Here is a 23663-nt window from a genome sequence, read left to right as displayed (position 1 = left end):
ATGGAGATTGGGTCCAGAAGCTCCTAATTACAGCATGTCAGTCTCCCCAATGGCATGGAAGGGGAGCTGCCTGGGGGGTCAGCCCCCATCCCCAGGTCCCTGCATTGAGTACTGTCACAGCTAATTCTTGATGCTCTGCCTCCAAAAGGACAGCAAGCCTGGCTGTGGGGGGGGGGTGGGGGGTGGGAAGGGTCCACTGTCCAGGAAGCCCTGCATAGGGAGCTCTGGGACTGGTAATTCAACTGAAGGGTAAGCTCCCTTTTATTAGCCTCCACTCACATCTTTGATGGAAAATGGGCTTTAGCCAGTCCCAGGAGCCCAGTATCCTGCCAGCAAGACCAAGGTAGAGGGAGGGAGGAGAGACGAGGAGGTGGCTCAGACCCCTTCAGTCTGAAGCATGTCTGAGGGAATAGGGTGGATGTCTCTCAGATATCTAGTAGTGTTGTTATGGGCCTCAACTTCCACCATTACATATTCATTCCTTTGGATGTTCAAGGCCTTCCAGTGTTGACTAACCCTTGATTAAAAAGCAAACACTCTGAGAAGAAGAAACTCTTCACTGTATTATTTGTTAATTATTCTGGGAGACTGATTGGTTACTTGCTGAGAACAAGGTTTTGTGAGAAGGAACACAGAAGGGAGGGGGTACATGGAACTCTCAGTGGGCATGAGAGTGGGCTGTGGAGAAGAAAGACCATTAAAAGGAGATGACGAGGCAGGGAGTGCTATGTGCATGCTATTCTCTGCATGGCCACCCTGGGAGACCCTACTTTCTGGGACTCCTTGTAGTAAAGCTGTGCTCTGCACCACGCTGCTGAGTGTGGCCAGTGATATTTGGTTGGAAGTGATGCAAGCCCCTCCAGGCCTGGCCTTTAAACATTCCCCTATGACCCAGATCTCTCACTGTCCTTTTCACAGTGACCTAGGCATCCATGTGGCTTGGTGGCACAGCTACCAGAAGGAGGGGGTGGCCTGACCTTCTTTGCCATATTAAACCTTCAGATTTTGCAGTTTACTTGTCACTGCAGCAAAACCTGGTTTAGCCTAACTGAGGGAAAAGAAGGTGGCAGTTCAGGAGGAGGCATTAGGGTCTGGCTCGGTGACTAATGTGTATTTGCCAACAGCTTGGCACCAGCTGGGGTCTGTTCAGTAACAGTCACTGGGCAAAAGGGTTCCTATTCTCTTCTCAGAGCCATGTGGAAGGAGGGAGCAGAGCACATGGGGTGGCAAGGCAGTGGGGTGGTGTGGGGGGAAGGACAGGGAGGGACCTGATCAATTTGTTTGTCATCCTACCCCATGACCAGTGTGACCCTGCATGGGCCACTTCCCCGCTACACAGCAGTTTCTTTGTCAGGACTGTTGTTAGAGTTAGAAATTAGGTCAAGTACCTGCACGGGGTAGGTACTCAGCAGGTCACAGCTGTCCTTACAGTTAGTATATTAAATTCAGAAAGGATGCTGAATGTCTACCTAGTGGTGGATGGAGAGTCAGAGTGTGGTCGATGCACACAGGGGAGCATTAGGCAGCAATACAAAGGTGATGGAGCACTGACACGAGCTATGGCATGCATCAGCCTTGAACACTTGAGGCTGAATGACAGAGGCCAGTCACAAGAGTCTGCACATGGTATGATAGCCGTTGCTTGTGAAATGTCCAGAGTAGGCACACCTCTAGAGGCAGAAAGTAGAGTAGGGATTTCCCGGGCAGAGGGGGCAGCTAATGACTGCCAATGGGGCAGGGGCTTCTTTTTCAGCAAGATGAAAATTTTCTAAAATTGGTAGTGGTCATACCATTCTGAAATACACTAAAAACTACTGAATTAACACTTTAAATGGGTGACTTGTGTGGTTTGTGCAATATATCTCAATAGAGATGTTCCTTAAGACAAAGAAGATGCCTGGATTCCTCAGGAAGGGTAGAGAGCACACATCCAGAGTCAGAGATGACTTCTGGCCAAGACGAGTAGGGGAGGAGAGCAGCCGCCCATGTGCACAGTCTGGAGATCCTGCCTCCTGTAACCTCTTGCATAGCTGGGACCAACTGCTCTTTCAAAGGAGGAAGGAAGCAACCAGGAGTTTCACAAGTTTTGACCTCCCTCTGCAACAGACTCCTAGAGGAACCCTCCTCTCCCCTACCAGCCTCAGCAGAGACTGGCTGGAGCAAAGCTGTCCCCTCTGCAGGAGGCTGCCTGCCCGGCAGGGCCATCCCCGGGGGACAGAGGACACTTCATGAGCTGGAGGGCACCTGTCTTTCCAAAGACAGCTGACAGCATGAGTTAGGGACTTTGTGTGACAGTCTCGGTCCTCATGCCCTGTTTGCAGATGAGGCAAGTCAGGCTGCGAGTGGCCCATGGTGTCCAAGATCATCCAACTAGCAGGTTGTGCGGCTGGTGTTTGAACCCAGGTTTGTCTGACTCCTAAGGTCGGGTCTGCTGCAGGTGTTCCCTTCTCGTCACATTCACCCTTACATACGAAACACCCGGGGGTCATAAGACAGGTCGGAAAATACAGAACTAGGTGAAGAAGAAGTCCCACCACGGAGAAACAACCGTGGCTCACACGTTGGCACGTGTCCCCCACAATCATGTGAACGTGTGCAGGTGACACTGGAAATAATCCTGTAAGCTTTTCTGGGTGGCATCCAAGAGTTGCCAGAAACGTGATTGTAAACAGCTGCTCACAACCCATCCCATGGCCACATCACAGCCAGTTTATCACCCACCCACCCGTCCTGGCGGGAGGTCCCCCTTCACATAGGAGTTGGGACACTGTGCCCCCCTCTTCTGCTGACCCCCTCTGCTGCCTGAGCAGGGCTCCCAGATGACAGTAGCCAGGAGAGCCACCCAGGTCATCAGACGAGAGAACATCAGAGATAATAGAGTCCAGGGGCCAGCTGCTGCCAAAGAGCCACTTTAGAAGTTTCTAGGGACTGACGATGCATCCATTAATCATTGTTGGTTAATCTAGTGTTTAGCTGAAGGTGTTGGCTGCTGGCTTCCCAGGGTCCCCGGACCCTCGTCCCCAGGTTGGAAGCTTGGGCAAGGACTCCAGTGGGCATTCCTGGAGCCCCATTTTCTGCCAGCCCCTCAGAGGCCCGAGGATTCCAGGTGCATCGGGTGTGGCTCGGGCACAGCAGGGACCACATGCTCTAGTATTCTTTGGGAAGGACACTTCCAAGCAGCTCCAAAGCACAGGCTCTGGTCCTTTGTTCAGCCATGGGGAGGTCCCAGGTAGGACATTTCTGGTGGCCACTGGGTACCTGGCAGGTTGCTGCCCACAGTGCAGGTACTCACCAGCAGGCAGGGTGATTACACCCAGGACCACCTCCCCAGGTCTTCCAGGTGGCTGTGATCTGCTGCCAGGAGGTTGGGCTATTTATTTTCTAACCACAAACAGCAGGTTCTTGGCCCCTTGTGTTACCTCTCAGGCATGAACCTGGACTGTAGTAGTAGGTGCTGAAAAGGCTCTGGGCTCTGCAGGCACTGACCAGCTCTGGGCAGCCTCAGTTTCCTTTCATGAAACAGAGGTAAGAAGTACCACAGGGCTGTGGGGAGGACCAGAGAGAAGCTTAGGAATAAAAAGTAGAGGCAGCTTGGGCTCTGACGTTGGGCTGTCCAACACCAACTCCCAACTCTTCCCTATGCAGGCTCTGGCACTCAGGTACCTCAGTTTCCTCATCTGCAAAATGCGAATAACAGGGACACATCATGGAGCTGTGAGGACTGGGTGAGTTCATGAACCTAAGGCACCACAAACCTGACACATCATTCCTGGGGCAGGCAGCAGGAATGTGTGTGGGTGGATGTGGCTGCACATGTTGTCGGGAACAGCTGTGATGGCCTGGGGGGAGAGCAGAGAGAGGTGTGCCCACCTTTTGCTCCCCATGCCATGCTGTGGCTTTGGTTCAAGACAGAAACCAGCCTGCAAGCATTTGTCCAAGCTGGCTTCTGCCTGAAAACATGGCAGAGGTTGTCTTGTGCTGTTTAGAATGGGAAATGTTCAAAGGCAAAATTCCCCAGTCTTAAGCCAAAGTCAGTGATAGACAACAATCTTCCTGTTCAGTTTTAGTGCCACTCTTTGCTTCCTCAGCAGTCCATGCAGACAGTCCATGAGCACAGACACGCCAATTACCGGGGCCAGGGCTGTGTGTTCCTGGTGGAGCCAGGGACTTGGGTGCACAGAGGCCTGGGGCACCTTGGTTCTCACCTTCTCAGGTCGCATGCCCTTGAATGAGTCTAGCTTCTCAGTGCCATGTTCCCTCACCTGAAATGGAGGTCAGGGTGCCCACCTCTGAGAGTGGTGAGGAAAAAATGAGTCCCCACATGAAAAGTGCTTGGTCCTGGCACACAGTAGGTTCTTAATTAACAGCAGCTATTAATAATTTATTATAAACAAAATCACATTAAAGTTTAGAGTGCTATTTAAAGTGAACTGGTTTTATTTTCCTTGCCTGGAATGTGTCCTTCCCAACTTGTAGGCAACTCCTACAGTTCCTCTGCTCCCAGCTCAGATCTCCCTTCCTTCTGGCCTGTCAACCTAGTAACAGGGTTTCAAAGCACCAGGTACCTCTCCCTGAGAGAGCTAGTCACAGTGGCAGTTTACATATGATTTCAACAAATCAGTGTCTTCCATTAGGCTGGGGACTCCTTGTGGGCAGTGACTGTATCCTTTATCACCCACTGTATCCCCAGGGCTTTTCACTTGAATTGGCTCGGAATGGAGGCTGAAGAAGTATTGGGTATAGAAAAGGGAGGGTAGGGGGAAAGGCAGGGATACAGAGAGAGAGAAGGAAGAAAAGGAAAAAGGAAAGAGGGAACGTGAAAGAAAGAGGAAGAAAGAAAGAGAGAAAAGGAAGAAGAAAAGAAAGGGAAGAAAGAGGAAGGAAGGAAGGAAGGAAGGAAGGAAGGAAGGAATAGAGAAAAGAAGGAAAGAAGAGAGGAAGAAGCCTCCTTAACCTGCCCCCACCCTGAGATTTCTGGTCACCCACTCACAGGGCCTTGATTGCAGAAACTGCTGGCTGACCGGAGCCAGGAGGCCTTGCAGAAGGTTGGTATTTCTGGGGTGTGGTGTTGGGGAAGGGAATGGAAGGATGGACAGTTTGAGTCAGAATGCTGTCCCCTCACACCTGGCCAACAGAGAATGGACTATGTAGGTGGAAGAGCTCGAGCTACACAGCGCCCTCTGGAGGAGTCTTCCTGTGTCTGGCAGAAGCTGTCTCAGGGTGATGTGTGTGGCCAGCCTGGTGCTGACAGCAGCATACCAGAAAGCCCATCACCACTAACCATGGCCAGCCTGCCTTTCCCATTCATTCCACCAGCCTCTGCCAATTGGGTGAGTCAGCTGAAGGGCATGGGCACAAACCTCCCTGCAGTGTCTGTGTGTGCCCCATGCCTGGGTTCTCCCCACTGATGGAACCTCCAATCTTGTCTCTGAGTTTCCAGCTGAGGGGGAGCAGAGTTATAACTCCAAGTGCTCATGACTTGGCTCCCTTGGTGGGGGGCTGAGAGTTGTCCCATGCAGTGATGGGTATGTAGAGAATGATCAGAAAATCTCTTCTCTTGGGTGACAGATGAATTTCAATCTCCACCAATTGCTAGAATGTGAAATTTTGAGCATCACTTAACTCTTCTGAGCCTCCCTCTTTCTGGTCCTAGAATGGGGAAAACATTGAGAAGTGTTTGTTTACTGAGGATCTACCATGTGCCAGGCATTTAGTAGATTGTTGCACAACCAGCTTCCCAGTTCACCCTGCCTAAACACTGTGAGGCGTCATCCTTAACCAAACTCTCAGACTGGTCAGTACAGCCTGGGAGATGAGGTGTCTGCCTACTGAGCCCACTCCTGAGTAATCGAGCCAGGAATGGAACCAGGGTCCTTTTAATTCCAAGAAGGACACTCTTCATGCCTCCCAATTGTCACCTGCCTCAGTAGCTTCTAGGGTCCCCATGAGCACTCTGTGCATTGATTCTGCACATTGGAAGGGAGCTGTGGAGGGTTAGAATGCAGGCTCTCCACTCAAATCCTGGTTTGATGCTTACCTGGCAGTAACATAACCAGTCTGAGCTTCAGTGTTTTTGTTTCCAATTTACAGATGACAATGGTACTTGCCACCTAGAGTTGTTGAGGAACACCACAAATACTGAGCACATAGAAAGTTCTTCTTCAGTATCAGCTGCTTCTGTTATTGTATGAAAATTGCAGCCTGTGATCTGATTTCAGGGTGTATTTGCCCAGCTCATTCTGTAGCAATCTTAACTAAGAATCACTTTCTTCCATCATTCATTATCTATGAGATTTCAGAGCATATTCTTTTCACCACTGGGATTCCACAGAGGAAACGTTGGCTGCCTCTGGTCCATGATCCTGTGGGGATGGGGGCACTGTGGGGAGGCAGGCATATTCTTGGGTTCATTGTGAGGCATAGGACTGCAACCCAGTTGGACATGAGGGAGTCCCAATCTCCAACTTCCCTTCCCACAGGAATGGAAAAGGGCATTCTGGACCCTTTCCCCACCAGGAAGGTGGTTAGAAAGTCTGGGGTCCATTGCCTGGACTCCTCAAATTCTGAAAATTCTGACGATTAAAGATGGGACCAGGGTCACAGAGGGAGGCAAGTCAAGAATTTTCATGTTTTGAGTGTGGCCCAGCTCAGAGAAGCTACTTGCTCAAGGCTGCACATTCAGTTGGGGAAGAGATTGCAATCAAGCTGAGGCCAACTGTAGCTGTGCCACAGCAGGTTGCCGATAGCAGAGATGGTGGAGTCATCTCTGAAATGCTGTGCGGGGTCAGCCTCGTGCTGGCTGCTGTGCAGGGTGGAGCCAAAGTAGATGTGTCCACCTGCCACACCAGCCCTAGTGGACTTCACATCCTGAAGGAGGAAGGCATTGCTTCCCTTTATTTGGTTATTGATGATCATGAACAAGAAAACATTGCATTTATTAAGCATTATCAGGTGCCAGGCTCAGTATTAAGTGTTAGGTAGACTTTGTCTTGTCCCTCATAAATCCTCTGTTGGGTGTCTTTGTTGTGACAGAAGTGTGACTTCCAATCTGTAAGAATTCCTTTTGGGGCATTAATGAGAAGAAGGGGACACGAAGGAGGAGTCTGCAGGTAATATTCTGTATCCCAACCTGGGCATGGTTACTGGGGTGCATTCATTCTGTAAAACTTCCCCAAGAACTTATGAGCTTTACTGGACACATATTATACATCCACAGAAAAAGATTTAAAATGTAAAATTAATGAAATAAGAGGACTGGCCTCACATCTCAAAAAACTGACTTTCCCCTTCTTCAGCAAGGGGACGACTAAGCTTTGTGAAACTAGCTCGTGTCATTACAATGGAATCCCTGGGGCTCCTGGCACCCAGCAAGCACGCTGCAGGAGGGCACTCGAGACTCAGTGCTCATTTGTGGAGAAGGGTCACGTTTCCCAGTCCTGCTTCCCACCCCAGCCCCCTGGCCAGGCTCTGTCTTAAGAACATTCCTGGAAACAACGTCCTTAGAGGTAGGATCTGTCCTTAGCCTCAGTTCACAGATGGAAAACTTAGACATGGAGGGGCTGACTCTGGGACTTGTCCTTCATTTGCATCACAGTGCACTGCCTCTCAAGACAGTGAGTGAGAAGCACCCCGTCCTTCATGTGGGACTGCACTGAATCCTGAGACAAGAGGCAGAGTTTGCAACCCTATGAACATAAACACAAAGAGTAAGCCAGACAGTTGGAGGTTCATGGATGCTGAAACATTGGCTGCTTGCATAGACTGCCTGTGGGTAATGTGGACTGAGGGACCAATCAGAGAAGCAGGTTCATAGGAGTCAGACTACAGTCATAACTGCTATTCCTTTCTAATTGTATGAACTTGGGCAAGTCATTTAACCTCTCTGAACTTCTCTGGAAGGTATGCAGACCAGTGAAGGCAATACCTAATTCATAGGATGATTGTAAAGATGAAGGTTAATGGATGTCAAAGCCTCCATGGAATGTAGTGTTTGGTCTGTGGAGGCCCTTCAAAAATGTTATTTCCAGTTTTAACTCAGACAGCACTGTGGTCATCAAAGCCATGGAAATATCTTTGCCTGGGGTTTGAGTGCAAAGAAAACAGGGGGGAAGGGAAAGGTTTGTAGAGAAAGGGAGATGAGTGAGAGGGGACAGAAGAAGGGTAGGTATGGGGATGGAGGCTTAGGAGCTGGAAGACCTGCTTTGAGACCTGTCTCTGACTTGCTGTGTGATCTGGGCAACTTGTTCAGGCTCTCAGATGCCCATTTCCTCACATGTAACACAGGTTGTTCAAATGAAACAGTGTGTGTAAAGCTCATAGAGGGGCTTGCTCTTGAGAGCCACTGTCCCTGTTGGTCCTCAAAACCATGAGTGATGGGGTGCCCCTGGTCTGGGCCTCAGGAGGGAGGAGAAGGATGGGGAGTGGGTCTGGCCCTTCCCTCTCTTCCACCAGGGTGGCCTCAAGTTTTAAATTTCAGACCAAGAATTTGGGCCCCAGAATTGGTCAATCCCCACCACCCATGTCAGGTTGATAAGCTGAGGGTCTTGTCAGTTGGGCTAGAGAGATAGCAGTCCAGACCGTTAGGGACTCTGCAATGAGGCCCAGCAGTGACCTCTCAGATACTTCTCCATTTGCAGGTGTCCTTAGAGAGCAAGGATAGAAAGAAGCCCAAGCCTCTTCCACCCATGGGGTACCTGTCCCTGGTGCCCTGATCCTGGAGGGCTGGGCTGGGGGTTTGAAAGAAGAAGTAGGCACTTCCCAGCAAGAATGTCACAGAGCTGAGTCAGCCACCCTGGCAAGGCCACTAGCTCCTGGCAGGGATATCCAGTAAAGTCAGGGCTCCACAGTTGCAGGGGTGTTTTGGGGGCTACAGTGCACTTGTGTGGAGCTTGTTTGATTCAAGTTTTGATATTTTGTTCATCACAGACTTTTTGCATTTATTTTGATTTTTCAGAAAGGTTGCATTAAAGTACTTATCTTGACTACTGAATTCTTTGGTGCCCTCTTAAAACTTGCACCTAAAAGGAGTGCCTCACTCTCTTCCCCCCAGTCCTGATCCTGGTGGTGATGGAGGGCTGGTGTGAGCTGGGGAGTGGTGGTGAGGGGGGGCAAGTGGCCCACAGGGTGTGTGAGTGATTCTGTACAAAGATTTCCAGTCCAGCTGTGGCCTTTTGGCCCAGAGATTTGCCTTGTGGTTGAACAAAATGGCATATTGTAGATCAGTGATCCTCAGTGTGGCAACTTTGCTCCCCAGAGGGTATCTGGAAATGTGTGAAAAGGTTTTCAATTGTCTTTGGGGGGACAATGGGTTTACAATTTTTTAAAAAATTTTATTCTAATTATTGTTCAAGTACAGTTTTCTCCCTTTTACTCCCATTCCAGCCCACCCACCCAACCCTCCCCACTTCCCTCCCATTACCACCCCACACCCCCAGTTTTTGTCCATGTGTCCTTCAAATTTGTTCCTGTAAACCCTTCCCATTCTCCCCTGAAATTCCCTCTTCTCTCTCCTCTGGTCACTGTCAGCCTGCCCTCTATTTCAGTGTCTTTGACTATATTTTGCTTGTTTCTTTGTTTTGTTGTTTAGGTTCCTATTAAAGATGAGATCATATGGTATTTTCTTTCACTGCCTGGCTTGATTCGCTTAGCACAATGTTTTCCAGCTCCATCCACGCTGTTGCAAAGAGTAGGAGCTCCTTCTTTCTTTCTGCTGCATAGAATTCCATTGTGTGAATGTACCATAGTTTTTTGATCCATTCATTTACTGATGGACATCTAGGTTGCTTCCAGCACTTAGGTATTGTAAATTGTGCTGATATGAACATTAGGGGAGCAAAGTTTCTTTTGTCTTGGTGTTTTAGGGTTCTTAGGATATAGTCCCAGCAGTGGAATTGCTGGGTCAAAAGGGCAGATCTATTTTAGTTTTCTGAGGAAGTTCCATACTGATTTCCATAGTAGTTGTACCAGTCTGCAGAGGACAATGGGTTTGACTGGGTGGAGGTGCCCCTGATGTCTATTGGGTAAAGACTATGGGTCCTGCCACACTTTCTACAGTGCAGAGGACAGCTCCCACATCAAAGACCTATTTGACTGCAAATGGTAATAATGCAAAGGCCAGGAACCTTGATCCTGACCCATATAATGGAAGAAAGAGCATAAGTTTTCACACACTCAAGATGAAAAAAGAGGGAGGAGAAGAGTGAGAAAGAGGAAGAGAGGAAGGACAGGAAGGAGGGTGTGGGAAGAATGGGAGAAGGGGGAGATGGGTAGAGGGCGGTTTGGGAGCCAAAAAGAGACTTAGAAATCTCAGGCCCCTCACTTCCTGTGCAACCTTGGCAAGTGACTTTCCCTCTCAGAATCTCATTTTTCACACCTGTGAAGTGAGGATCTCATGCATGCTCATGGGAGTGAGGGTGAAGGTAGGATTCCGGGATGGGATGCATGTAAAATCCCTGGTGTAGACAACCACTCAGGAGAATGAGGCTCCCTTGGCCCCCTCCCTCCCTGCCTCAGAGTCCTTCAGCATCCTGGGATCCTCTACTTTATTTGCTTGGATATTGACCAGAGGGAGGTTGCTGGGGAGTAAAGGCCGGGGCCCATTTGGGGTGCCAATGGTAAGTAAGTGTGGACAGTAGACATGTGGGGTCTTCTCTAGCACCTGGGTGTTTGGACACCCATGTGTGCCAGTAAGCTCTGGGAGGCAGGTCCCTGCAGTCCCAGCAGAGAGCATGTGAGTTGAGCAAATGTCTTCTTATCAGCTCCAGTGACCAGCACCCTAGCCTGAGGCAATCATTCTAGTTTCTTCCTACTTCCCCAAAAGCCTAGTATAAGGGCTGCCTTGGATGCTCAGGAGCCAGAGGCACTGAGAGTGGAGGCACGGACTCTTGCAAGGTGAGTGGTCCTCCTGTTTCCCAGGCAGGGTGGGTCCACAGCTTGGAAGAGGGCAGAAGCCTATATGGCTTATCCTTCGGACCATGATGGCTGTTGTTCTTTTACTGCTCCCCCCAGTGTGAGTGAAGGTGACTCTGATCCCTAGCAGACCTGCCCCTGCAGAGACAATGGTCTGGACTAAGTGCTGTCCCAGGGACAGTGATGGAACTCTCATGTACAAGGGACTTCTGTACTTGAGCTGACTCCCCCACAATCTTTTCCAAGTCTCCAGGTTAGGTTCTGTTTATTGGGTGAGATGGAAGCTCTCCAGATTGTCCTTTAATCAACTAATTAAACAAACAGTTGCATCTCTGTTAAGTGACAGGGCTGCACAGACACACAGGACATCCTCAAGGAGGGAAAGTGGTGCTGTGTCCCTGTCACAAGACTGAGTGGATATGAAACACCCTCTGCTCCTGCCCCCTTCTCCTGCTGGGGAGTGTTGCTGCTTTTCGTCTGGGTAAGTCCTCCCCTTCCCTTCTCATCCAGATTTTTCTTTCCTCCTCTTTCCTGCACCTTTGTGGCTATCTTGGGGCCAGGTCACAGCTTTTCTTCTTCAGCTGACCCAGCCCTTCTCTGGTAAGATTTCTCCTGGACTCAGAACTGTGACCTTAATTCTTGTCAGGCTCCTTCAGAAGGTAACAACCACTCACCTGTGAAGATGAAGGGCTTCATATCCCACCCCCCAAAATACACATGTGTGTCAGCCAGTGGCAGGGTCTCATGCACTTGTGTGAGTTCTCACCTCACCCCACATGGAGGAGATCCTTCCAGTGCTGGCTCCAGACAGCAGCACTAGGAAGGCCCCATTGGGGCTGTGCAGAGCTGTCCACGGTCCTGGAAGAAGGCAAAACTCCACCTGATGGTAAGTTGTCTCTTCTTCCCAGAGAATCATGCTCCCCACCTGCACAGCCAAGACACACAGGCAGACCTGAGCCAGGGTCTGGAAGGTTCAGGGGATCAGGAGGGAGAGTTGGCCCTGACTGAAGAGAAGATTCAGTCAGAAGAAGAGCAAGTGGAGGCGTCTGGCTACCAAAATGACTTTGACGACGAGAAGGCTTTGCAGTTGGACCCAAGTGCCCTCGACACCAACTTGCAGTGCCCCAGGACAGAGGACACAGTCGAAATAGTGGGAAGTCCTGGGTGCAAGACCTGCCGCTACATCTTGGTGAGGACTCCCCAAGTCTTTACAGTTGCTCAGGTAAGTGTCAGCATGGCTACTGTGGAAGGAGAACCAGTGGGAGGGTAAGAGAGTGGATTCAAACTTCCCTATTTCGCTGAGACTAGTGGTTCTCAAAGCCTAAGTACATCAGGCTTTCCTAAAGTTTGCATTAACAATAAAGTCCCAGGTGATGATGGTATTTTTGGTAGGAGACAGCACTTGAAAATCACTGATTTGGATAGAAGGTTTGGTATTAGATGTACTTGTGTTAAATCTTTGCTATGCCTGCCATAGGCTGTGTTACCTAGGCAAGTCACTTCAACCTTTCGGAGCTTCAGTATTTTGTCTTTTAAAAAAGTGTATTTTACTCATTATGCTATCACAGTTGTCCTGATTTTTCCCCTTTCCCCCACTTCCAACCAGCACCTGCTACTCCTTCAGGCAATCTCCACACCTTGTTCATATCCATGGGTCAGGCATATCAGTTCTTCGGCTACTCCATTTCCTATGCTGTACTTTACATTACCACAGTTATGCTTTAAATACTTGTTCATACTTCTTAATCCCCTCACCTTTTCATCCATTTCCCCCACAAACCCCTCCCATCAGACAACCCTCAAAACGCTCTCTATGTCCATGATTTATGTCTGTTCTTGTTTCCTCAGTTTTTTTAGATGCCATTGTTGATATGTGTGTATCTTTGCCATTTTATTGTTGATAGTTTCGATCTCCTTTTCCTTAAATAAGTCCCTTTAACATTTTATAAAATAATACTCTGATGCTGATGAACTCCTTCAGTTTTTTCTTGCCTGCGAAGCTCTTTCTCTGCCCTTTGATTCTAAATGATAACTTTGCTGGGTAGGGCAATCTTGGCTGTGGGTCCCTGCATTTCATGACTGAATATTTCTTACACCCTGGCTGGTGTAGCTCAGTGGATTGAGCGTGGGCCTGCGAACCAAAGGATTGCAGTTTGATTCCCAGTCAGGGCATATGCCTGGGTTGCAGGCTAGTTCCCAGCAGGGAATGCATGAGAGGCAACCATACACTGATATTTCTCTCCCTCTCTCCTTCCCTTCCCCTCTAAAGAAAAATAAATAAAATTTTAAAAAAACCTTGCCAATTCCTTCTAGCCTGCAAAGTTTCTTTTGAGAAATCAGCTGAGAGTCTTATGGGACCTCTTCTTAGGTAACTAGCTTCTATTCTCTTGCTGCTGTTAACATTCTTGCTTTATTGTTAAACTTTGGCATTTCAGTTATGATATGTCTCAAAATAGGCCCCCTTTGTATCTATTTCATTTGGGACTCTTTGTGCTTCCTGGATTTTCATGTTTATTTCCTTCACCAAATAAGGAAGTTTTCTTTCATTATTTTTTTCAGACAGATTTCCAATTTCTTGCTCTTTCTTTTCTTCTGGCACCCCTATGATGCAAATGTTGGACCCCTTGAAGTTGTCCCAAAGGCTGCTTATACTATTCTCATTTTGGGGGGGATTCTATTTTCTTGTGTTGTCTGATTGGTTGTTTTTTGCTTGTGTATGTTTCAAATCATTGATTTGCTTCTTGACTTCATCCACTCTACCGTTGTTTCCCTGTAAATTGTTCTCTATTTCAATTAGGGTATCATTTATTTCTGCCTGGATCTTTATGCTGTTGAGGTCCTCACTTAAGTTGCTTTAGCATCCTTATAACCAGTATTTTGAACTCTGCATGTGATAGGTTGCTTATCTTCATTTCATTTAGCTCTTTCTCTGGAGTTTTGATCTGTTCTTTCATTTGGGCCATCTTTCTTTGTCTGCTTGTTTTGGCAGCCTCCCCATGTTTGCTTCTATGTTTTAGGTAGAGCTGCTTTGAATCTATGTCTTGGTAGTATGGGCTAATGTAGTAGGTGTCCTGTAGGGTCCAGGGCACAGCCTCCCATTTCACCCAAGCTGGGTACTTGAGGCATGCCTTTTCCTGTGGGCTGAGTAAACCCTGCTCTTGTATTTGAGCCTTGATTACTGCTGGTAGGCCAATGGGGGAGATTTAACCAGGCTAGCCAGCTGCAAGGACTGGCTGTAACCCCTGACGATCAACCTCTGCCCTCCATGGAGCATCAGTGGTGCAGGGGCAGGGTGGTGGTGCTCAGAGCCTCAGTTTTTTTCACTTGTACAGTGGAGATATACAGTATCAAACTCTTAGAGTTGTGGTGACAATTAAATAAGATAATACATGGAAAGCATTTGTAAAAGTCCCTGGGTTGATGGAAACTGTCAATAAATGGTAGCTATGATTATTCTGAGTATTATTCTTCTTTCCTGCAAAAAGATCCTGATGACAGATAAAGGACCAAGGGATGGGAATGAGGGGGCTAGTAGATCCCTGATTTCTGACTGGACAAGGGATGCAGAGCTGTCTGTCTCATGGAGACTCCAGGACTGGAGAAAAATCTGTGAATTCTCTACCCCACCTTCTTTCTGCTTCAGCATACTTGCAGGAATTGCTACAGAGGTACCCTCGTCTCCATCCACAACATCGGCATCAATTACCATCTGCAGTGCATGACCAGTGCACTCAACCAAGGCCAAGTCTGGATTGGAGGCTGTCATCTGGGGGCAGCGGTAAGTGAGTGTCCAACTCCCAAATACAGGAAGGTCTCTCCCATTGCCTCAAGGGAGCACCTGCCTGGCATCAGGCTTCATTTCAGCATTTGAGGTGACCTTGTGTGGGTGCTGGCTTGGCTGGATCAGGAGAACCGGTGATTGTACACATCTCCTCTCAGCTCCTCTGTTCAGTGGCTTCATGCCTGCAGTATGAAATGTGCCACAGTGGGTGTGTTCACACCAAGGAAATTGGCAATTGTTACAAATCAGCATTCCTCCCACTCTCTGCCGTCTCGTCTTCCCCCAGAGCTGATTGTTGAACACTTGCCAGCATACCACTGGGATCAGGAGATAGGTTCCATGCCCAGCTTGGTCACTTTCAGGCTGAATGTCTTCCTCATGTCTAAATGGGGTGCTTCTCCTCTCTGAGTAGCTCCGGCCTAGTGGGTAAATAAGTGCCATTGTATTTGCTCCTCAAGTGTGGTCCATGGACCAAGCAGTTATTAGCATCTTCTGGAAGCTTGTTAGAAGGGCACTATCTTGGGTCCCATCTGTGAATCCTGAATCAAGATCTGCCTGTTAAAAAGACCCACAGGAGATTCATATTTGCAGAAAAGCCTGCTCTGTGTGATGGCTCTGTTGGCCTTGCCTGCACAGCCTCAGGGGTGGGTCTCTAGGATTTCTGGCTCCTAGCTGGGTGAGCAGTATCCAGAAGGATATTAGTAGGCATTTTCTGAAACCCCTGAATCTGTCTTCCCGGACCTCTGCCTCTGACCCAGCTATTTCTTCTCCAGGGCCAATGCAGGAGGTTTTTCTGGGATGATGGAAGCTGCTGGAATTATTCAAACTGGGCTGCAGGACAGCCTAACTGTGGGGGGTGGCAACTGTGTAACTCTATGCACCACAGGTGAGGAGAACTGGGCACCAGGGTAAAGGGAAGGGATGGCAAGATGGACTCTTACATACTGTCCCTTTGAGCTGCCTGAACACACTTTCCCAAACCCACAAGCTCCCCACAACTGGAGAACCAATGTCCAGTCTGTGAGGAGGGCTGAGTTGGAGGGTTAGCGGTTGCCCTGTGTGTGGGTTGGGTGGGGGCTCTCCATTCTCACAAAACTTGGTTCAGAGCCTGGGGGCTCCATTCTTTCCTCTGTTAAGAGGAAGCCACTGATGTGACACATGAGAGTGACAGGTGCAAATGAAAGGTGTGGATGAGGGATGAAGGAGAGGTGTGGGAACTGGGGATGGCTGACAGTCAGTGTGCCAGCTTCCCCTGCCTGGTTGTGGGACATGTGGAGCTCAGTCCAGTGCTGAGGCCATGTGTGGGGGAGTAAGGTGGCCACAGTCCATTCCCATCCCAGCTCTGCACTTGCCTCAGAGCCTCAGGCCCCTCCCCTGTGAAAGGGGTTGGTGACTGACCCACCCCCTTGAATGGTTGTGAGGATTCACCAGGGGCCCAGACACCCACTTAGCACACTGCCTTCTGGGGTGAAGTCCCAGTGCCTGGAACTCGTGGGGATGTGTGGCCAATGTGTCCTGATGCGTGGTGACAGACAAGAAAGACATAGGAGGAGGGATGGGGTCTCTGGCCACACTGGGATGGGCAGCTGACATCTCTGTGCTCTCCACCCCCCAGGGGGTCAGTGGCGACTCGAGCATTGCTGCAGACCTCTGCCCTTCATCTGCTCTGCCTAAGCCAGTGGTCTGGAGACCCTGCCCTGGACCTGCTGCCTGCACCCCTCCTGGTTGCCCCTACCTACCCTGGGCCCTGGCTGGGCCTCCAGCCTCCCCTGCTCATAAAGCCAAACTGCCCACTGCATTTCCTGACTCTTGTGTCTTCATTGTTCCTTTGGAGGACTCCCGGGGTTGGAAAAGCTCGCTCCTGCAGGGTGGGACTTGAGGGAAGTAAAAGAAGGCAGAATGCCCATCCCCCCCCACCCCCCAGTGGTGAGTGAGAGGGGTGGCTGCAAGGGGGAAGGTGCTGAGGTGTTTGACTGCAGCGCCACCTGGGGGCGGGGCCCGGATTAGGTGGCTCTCCTGGTTCCCCTGTCAGCCCTGGCTGGGGCTTTCACCCCACCCCCTCCCCACTGGGGGAAGGTTCTCACGGGGTGGGCGTGGCTGAACTGCCGCCCCCCCCCCTCCCCGCTTTGGTTGCTTCTCTTTGGGCTTCGGGGTGGGGTGGGAGTGGGGCGGCTATCCAAAAGGAGGGTGATGTCACTGATTTGAGAATTGGAGGAGTGTTAAAAAAACAAAATTCAGCTGAGTGCATTTTAAGAGGAAATTGGCTTTATTCAAGGATTCATGAATCAGGCAGCGTCTCATCCAGCAAATAGAAAGGAGCTCTGAGGAGCTGTACAAAGGGAAGGCTTTTATAGGTAGAAGGGATCACATGGAATGTTCTAGCAAAGAACAGATGGTTGAGGTGAGGCCACCTCCGTTTGGAAGTGGTGTATCAAGAGGATTACCTCACTAGTTCTGACCAGATAGTTGCACATTGGCTGGTTAAAGGTAACATTCCTGAGAGAGGCTGAGACTGCAGTTAGGTTAGGTAGTGAGTCTTGGTTTGGGTGGGCTTAGCACAGGTGACTCTGTTTGGGGGCCTGTGACTTCCTCCCTCCCTCCCTTCCTTCCTTTTTTTCCTTTCTCATCCTCACTCAAGAACATGCTTATTGATTGTAGAGAGAGGAAGGGAAGGAAAGAGAGACAAACTTTGATGAGAGAGAGACAGAGAGAGAAGCATCGATCAGATTGCCCTCATATGCACCAGGTGTGGGGACCAGACCCACAGCCTAGTCGAGTGCCCTGACGGGAACTCTAGCTGACAACCTTTTGTCTGTGGGACAACATGCCAACCAACTGAGCCACACTTGCCAGGGCCTGGTATATTTTTTCTTTCCTTTCCTTTTTCTTGTTTTCCTTTTCTCTCTCTCTCTCTGTCACTCTCTGTCTTCCTCTCTGTCAGTAGTGAGATCCCACCTGTGGTAACCACATGGGAGGGAAGAGAGAATAGCCTTGTGTGGCCTTGTGCCTTTTTGGCCTAACAGTGGCCCTTATTTCCCAATTCGCAGTCACCTTTGGGTGAGTTCCAAGGCCCCATCTTCTTCTGATATATGTTCCCTATTCCCAGGAGGGTGGCTCCTCCCCCCAATCCTTTTCCTTCTCCCCAGTCTCTAGTCTAGGTACCTGGAGGGATCACTTTCTCAGGTGGGAGCTACCTCCCCCCAGGAGAGCCCTGGGGCAAAAGTCAGGGCATCTGGTAGCAGTGTGGGTCCCACCCCAGTTCTGTAGCCCCATGCCCCCACTCCTGCCCCTCCTCCCACTTTCTCAGACCCTGGGGACACTGAGACTGAACACTGTGGCTGCTGCTTGTGCCAGGTGTGGTTCTGGGGTCCAGGAAGGATCTGGAGTTGGTGAAGCGGGAAGCTTGACCTGACCCTGGGTTTTCAGAGGGCAGAGAGCCCTGGGCTGTAGTTCTGCATGGGGACCAGGGAAAGTGTACAAGTATTTCTGTGGGTGCTCATGTGCACATGTGTGTATATGTATCTTGGTGTGTCCACAAGTTTTCTTTGTATACCTGTGTATATCTGTGTATGTGGGAATCTATTGGTGAATGTGCACAACCTGTGTGTGGGTGTGTATCTGTGTGTTGCTTGAGTGTGTGTACATTGTCTACATTCCTGGTTATCTGTGGATAGGCCAGGATGTCCATGTACATCTGTGAATGTGCATGTCTGTGTGGCTTTGCACCCTTACACACCTGAGCCTCTGTGTTCTGCATCTGCGTGTACCTGTGTGTCTTTGGCCAGTATATTTGGGAGTTGTGCATTCATGCCAGTGTGTGCCTCAGCACACCTGTGTACAGGCCTGTGTTTGAGTGTGCATGTGTGTGTATCCATATGGGCATGTGATGGTCCATGGAGTTTCAGGGATAAAAAGAGCAAAAAGGAACAAAAGACAGGTGTGCTTTGTTTCTAAAGACACTGGAGTCGATGCAACAGGACAAGAGTGAGGCAGCTGAGAGAAAGAGGCTGGTGAAGGAGCAGCAGGGATGAGTCCCTTGAACAGGAGCAGGCCTCTGGCAACAGGGCAATGGGCCTTGGCATGACCATGAGCCTCCCCGATGCTGGGCCCCAGGGGCTGCCTCTGGGTGGAGGCACCTGTCCTGTGTAGAGGGGTCCATCTTTCTGCCTTGGATGGAGATTGGGTCCAGAAGCTCCTAATTACAACATGTCAGTCTCCCCAATGGCATGGAAGGGGAGCTGCCTGGGGGGTCAGCCCCCATCCCCAGGTCCCTGCATTGAGTACTGTCACAGCTAATTCTTGATGCTCTGCCTCCAAAAGGACAGCAAGCCTGGCTGTGGGGGGGGGGTGGGGGGTGGGAAGGGTCCACTGTCCAGGAAGCCCTGCATAGGGAGCTCTGGGACTGGTAATTCAACTGAAGGGTAAGCTCCCTTTTATTAGCCTCCACTCACATCTTTGATGGAAAATGGGCTTTAGCCAGTCCCAGGAGCCCAGTATCCTGCCAGCAAGACCAAGGTAGAGGGAGGGAGGAGAGACGAGGAGGTGGCTCAGACCCCTTCAGTCTGAAGCATGTCTGAGGGAATAGGGTGGATGTCTCTCAGATATCTAGTAGTGTTGTTATGGGCCTCAACTTCCACCATTACATATTCATTCCTTTGGATGTTCAAGGCCTTCCAGTGTTGACTAACCCTTGATTAAAAAGCAAACACTCTGAGAAGAAGAAACTCTTCACTGTATTATTTGTTAATTATTCTGGGAGACTGATTGGTTACTTGCTGAGAACAAGGTTTTGTGAGAAGGAACACAGAAGGGAGGGGTACATGGAACTCTCAGTGGGCATGAGAGTGGGCTGTGGAGAAGAAAGACCATTAAAAGGAGATGACGAGGCAGGGAGTGCTATGTGCATGCTATTCTCTGCATGGCCACCCTGGGAGACCCTACTTTCTGGGACTCCTTGTAGTAAAGCTGTGCTCTGCACCACGCTGCTGAGTGTGGCCAGTGATATTTGGTTGGAAGTGATGCAAGCCCCTCCAGGCCTGGCCTTTAAACATTCTCCCTATGACCCAGATCTCTCACTGTCCTTTTCACAGTGACCTAGGCATCCATGTGGCTTGGTGGCACAGCTACCAGAAGGAGGGGGTGGCCTGACCTTCTTTGCCATATTAAACCTTCAGATTTTGCAGTTTACTTGTCACTGCAGCAAAACCTGGTTTAGCCTAACTGAGGGAAAAGAAGGTGGCAGTTCAGGAGGAGGCATTAGGGTCTGGCTCGGTGACTAATGTGTATTTGCCAACAGCTTGGCACCAGCTGGGGTCTGTTCAGTAACAGTCACTGGGCAAAAGGGTTCCTATTCTCTTCTCAGAGCCATGTGGAAGGAGGGAGCAGAGCACATGGGGTGGCAAGGCAGTGGGGTGGTGTGGGGGGAAGGACAGGGAGGGACCTGATCAATTTGTTTGTCATCCTACCCCATGACCAGTGTGACCCTGCATGGGCCACTTCCCCGCTACACAGCAGTTTCTTTGTCAGGACTGTTGTTAGAGTTAGAAATTAGGTCAAGTACCTGCACGGGGTAGGTACTCAGCAGGTCACAGCTGTCCTTACAGTTAGTATATTAAATTCAGAAAGGATGCTGAATGTCTACCTAGTGGTGGATGGAGAGTCAGAGTGTGGTCGATGCACACAGGGGAGCATTAGGCAGCAATACAAAGGTGATGGAGCACTGACACGAGCTATGGCATGCATCAGCCTTGAACACTTGAGGCTGAATGACAGAGGCCAGTCACAAGAGTCTGCACATGGTATGATAGCCGTTGCTTGTGAAATGTCCAGAGTAGGCACACCTCTAGAGGCAGAAAGTAGAGTAGGGATTTCCCGGGCAGAGGGGGCAGCTAATGACTGCCAATGGGGCAGGGGCTTCTTTTTCAGCAAGATGAAAATTTTCTAAAATTGGTAGTGGTCATACCATTCTGAAATACACTAAAAACTACTGAATTAACACTTTAAATGGGTGACTTGTGTGGTTTGTGCAATATATCTCAATAGAGATGTTCCTTAAGACAAAGAAGATGCCTGGATTCCTCAGGAAGGGTAGAGAGCACACATCCAGAGTCAGAGATGACTTCTGGCCAAGACGAGTAGGGGAGGAGAGCAGCCGCCCATGTGCACAGTCTGGAGATCCTGCCTCCTGTAACCTCTTGCATAGCTGGGACCAACTGCTCTTTCAAAGGAGGAAGGAAGCAACCAGGAGTTTCACAAGTTTTGACCTCCCTCTGCAACAGACTCCTAGAGGAACCCTCCTCTCCCCTACCAGCCTCAGCAGAGACTGGCTGGAGCAAAGCTGTCCCCTCTGCAGGAGGCTGCCTGCCCGGCAGGGCCATCCCCGGGGGACAGAGGACACTTCATGAGCTGGAGGGCACCTGTCTTTCCAAAGACAGCTGACAGCATGAGTTAGGGACTTTGTGTGACAGTCTCGGTCCTCATGCCCTGTTTGCAGATGAGGCAAGTCAGGCTGCGAGTGGCCCATGGTGTCCAAGATCATCCAACTAGCAGGTTGTGCGGCTGGTGTTTGAACCCAGGTTTGTCTGACTCCTAAGGTCGGGTCTGCTGCAGGTGTTCCCTTCTCGTCACATTCACCCTTACATACGAAACACCCGGGGGTCATAAGACAGGTCGGAAAATACAGAACTAGGTGAAGAAGAAGTCCCACCACGGAGAAACAACCGTGGCTCACACGTTGGCACGTGTCCCCCCACAATCATGTGAACGTGTGCAGGTGACACTGGAAATAATCCTGTAAGCTTTTCTGGGTGGCATCCAAGAGTTGCCAGAAACGTGATTGTAAACAGCTGCTCACAACCCATCCCATGGCCACATCACAGCCAGTTTATCACCCACCCACCCGTCCTGGCGGGAGGTCCCCCTTCACATAGGAGTTGGGACACTGTGCCCCCCTCTTCTGCTGACCCCCTCTGCTGCCTGAGCAGGGCTCCCAGATGACAGTAGCCAGGAGAGCCACCCAGGTCATCAGACGAGAGAACATCAGAGATAATAGAGTCCAGGGGCCAGCTGCTGCCAAAGAGCCACTTTAGAAGTTTCTAGGGACTGACGATGCATCCATTAATCATTGTTGGTTAATCTAGTGTTTAGCTGAAGGTGTTGGCTGCTGGCTTCCCAGGGTCCCCGGACCCTCGTCCCCAGGTTGGAAGCTTGGGCAAGGACTCCAGTGGGCATTCCTGGAGCCCCATTTTCTGCCAGCCCCTCAGAGGCCCGAGGATTCCAGGTGCATCGGGTGTGGCTCGGGCACAGCAGGGACCACATGCTCTAGTATTCTTTGGGAAGGACACTTCCAAGCAGCTCCAAAGCACAGGCTCTGGTCCTTTGTTCAGCCATGGGGAGGTCCCAGGTAGGACATTTCTGGTGGCCACTGGGTACCTGGCAGGTTGCTGCCCACAGTGCAGGTACTCACCAGCAGGCAGGGTGATTACACCCAGGACCACCTCCCCAGGTCTTCCAGGTGGCTGTGATCTGCTGCCAGGAGGTTGGGCTATTTATTTTCTAACCACAAACAGCAGGTTCTTGGCCCCTTGTGTTACCTCTCAGGCATGAACCTGGACTGTAGTAGTAGGTGCTGAAAAGGCTCTGGGCTCTGCAGGCACTGACCAGCTCTGGGCAGCCTCAGTTTCCTTTCATGAAACAGAGGTAAGAAGTACCACAGGGCTGTGGGGAGGACCAGAGAGAAGCTTAGGAATAAAAAAGTAGAGGCAGCTTGGGCTCTGACGTTGGGCTGTCCAACACCAACTCCCAACTCTTCCCTGTGCAGGCTCTGGCACTCAGGTACCTCAGTTTCCTCATCTGCAAAATGCGAATAACAGGGACACATCATGGAGCTGTGAGGACTGGGTGAGTTCATGAACCTAAGGCACCACAAACCTGACACATCATTCCTGGGGCAGGCAGCAGGAATGTGTGTGGGTGGATGTGGCTGCACATGTTGTCGGGAACAGCTGTGATGGCCTGGGGGGAGAGCAGAGAGAGGTGTGCCCACCTTTTGCTCCCCATGCCATGCTGTGGCTTTGGTTCAAGACAGAAACCAGCCTGCAAGCATTTGTCCAAGCTGGCTTCTGCCTGAAAACATGGCAGAGGTTGTCTTGTGCTGTTTAGAATGGGAAATGTTCAAAGGCAAAATTCCCCAGTCTTAAGCCAAAGTCAGTGATAGACAACAATCTTCCTGTTCAGTTTTAGTGCCACTCTTTGCTTCCTCAGCAGTCCATGCAGACAGTCCATGAGCACAGACACGCCAATTACCGGGGCCAGGGCTGTGTGTTCCTGGTGGAGCCAGGGACTTGGGTGCACAGAGGCCTGGGGCACCTTGGTTCTCACCTTCTCAGGTCGCATGCCCTTGAATGAGTCTAGCTTCTCAGTGCCATGTTCCCTCACCTGAAATGGAGGTCAGGGTGCCCACCTCTGAGAGTGGTGAGGAAAAAATGAGTCCCCACATGAAAAGTGCTTGGTCCTGGCACACAGTAGGTTCTTAATTAACAGCAGCTATTAATAATTTATTATAAACAAAATCACATTAAAGTTTAGAGTGCTATTTAAAGTGAACTGGTTTTATTTTCCTTGCCTGGAATGTGTCCTTCCCAACTTGTAGGCAACTCCTACAGTTCCTCTGCTCCCAGCTCAGATCTCCCTTCCTTCTGGCCTGTCAACCTAGTAACAGGGTTTCAAAGCACCAGGTACCTCTCCCTGAGAGAGCTAGTCACAGTGGCAGTTTACATATGATTTCAACAAATCAGTGTCTTCCATTAGGCTGGGGACTCCTTGTGGGCAGTGACTGTATCCTTTATCACCCACTGTATCCCCAGGGCTTTTCACTTGAATTGGCTCGGAATGGAGGCTGAAGAAGTATTGGGTATAGAAAAGGGAGGGTAGGGGGAAAGGCAGGGATACAGAGAGAGAGAAGGAAGAAAAGGAA

At 50.1% G+C, this 23663-nt stretch overlaps 1 pseudogene; it reads left to right on the top strand.

Annotated features, from left to right (window-relative positions):
• Window positions 1-11327: 11327 nt before the first annotated feature.
• Window positions 11328-14981, top strand: LOC123831440 (annotated as a pseudogene).
• Window positions 14982-23663: the final 8682 nt, after the last annotated feature.

This window comes from Phyllostomus hastatus, unplaced genomic scaffold (genome assembly GCF_019186645.2).
Source record: "Phyllostomus hastatus isolate PE091 unplaced genomic scaffold, TTU_PhHast_1.1 phas_scaffold_177, whole genome shotgun sequence".
Taxonomy (NCBI): Eukaryota; Metazoa; Chordata; class Mammalia; order Chiroptera; family Phyllostomidae; genus Phyllostomus; species Phyllostomus hastatus.
This window is presented reverse-complemented; position numbering and strand designations above follow the sequence as displayed.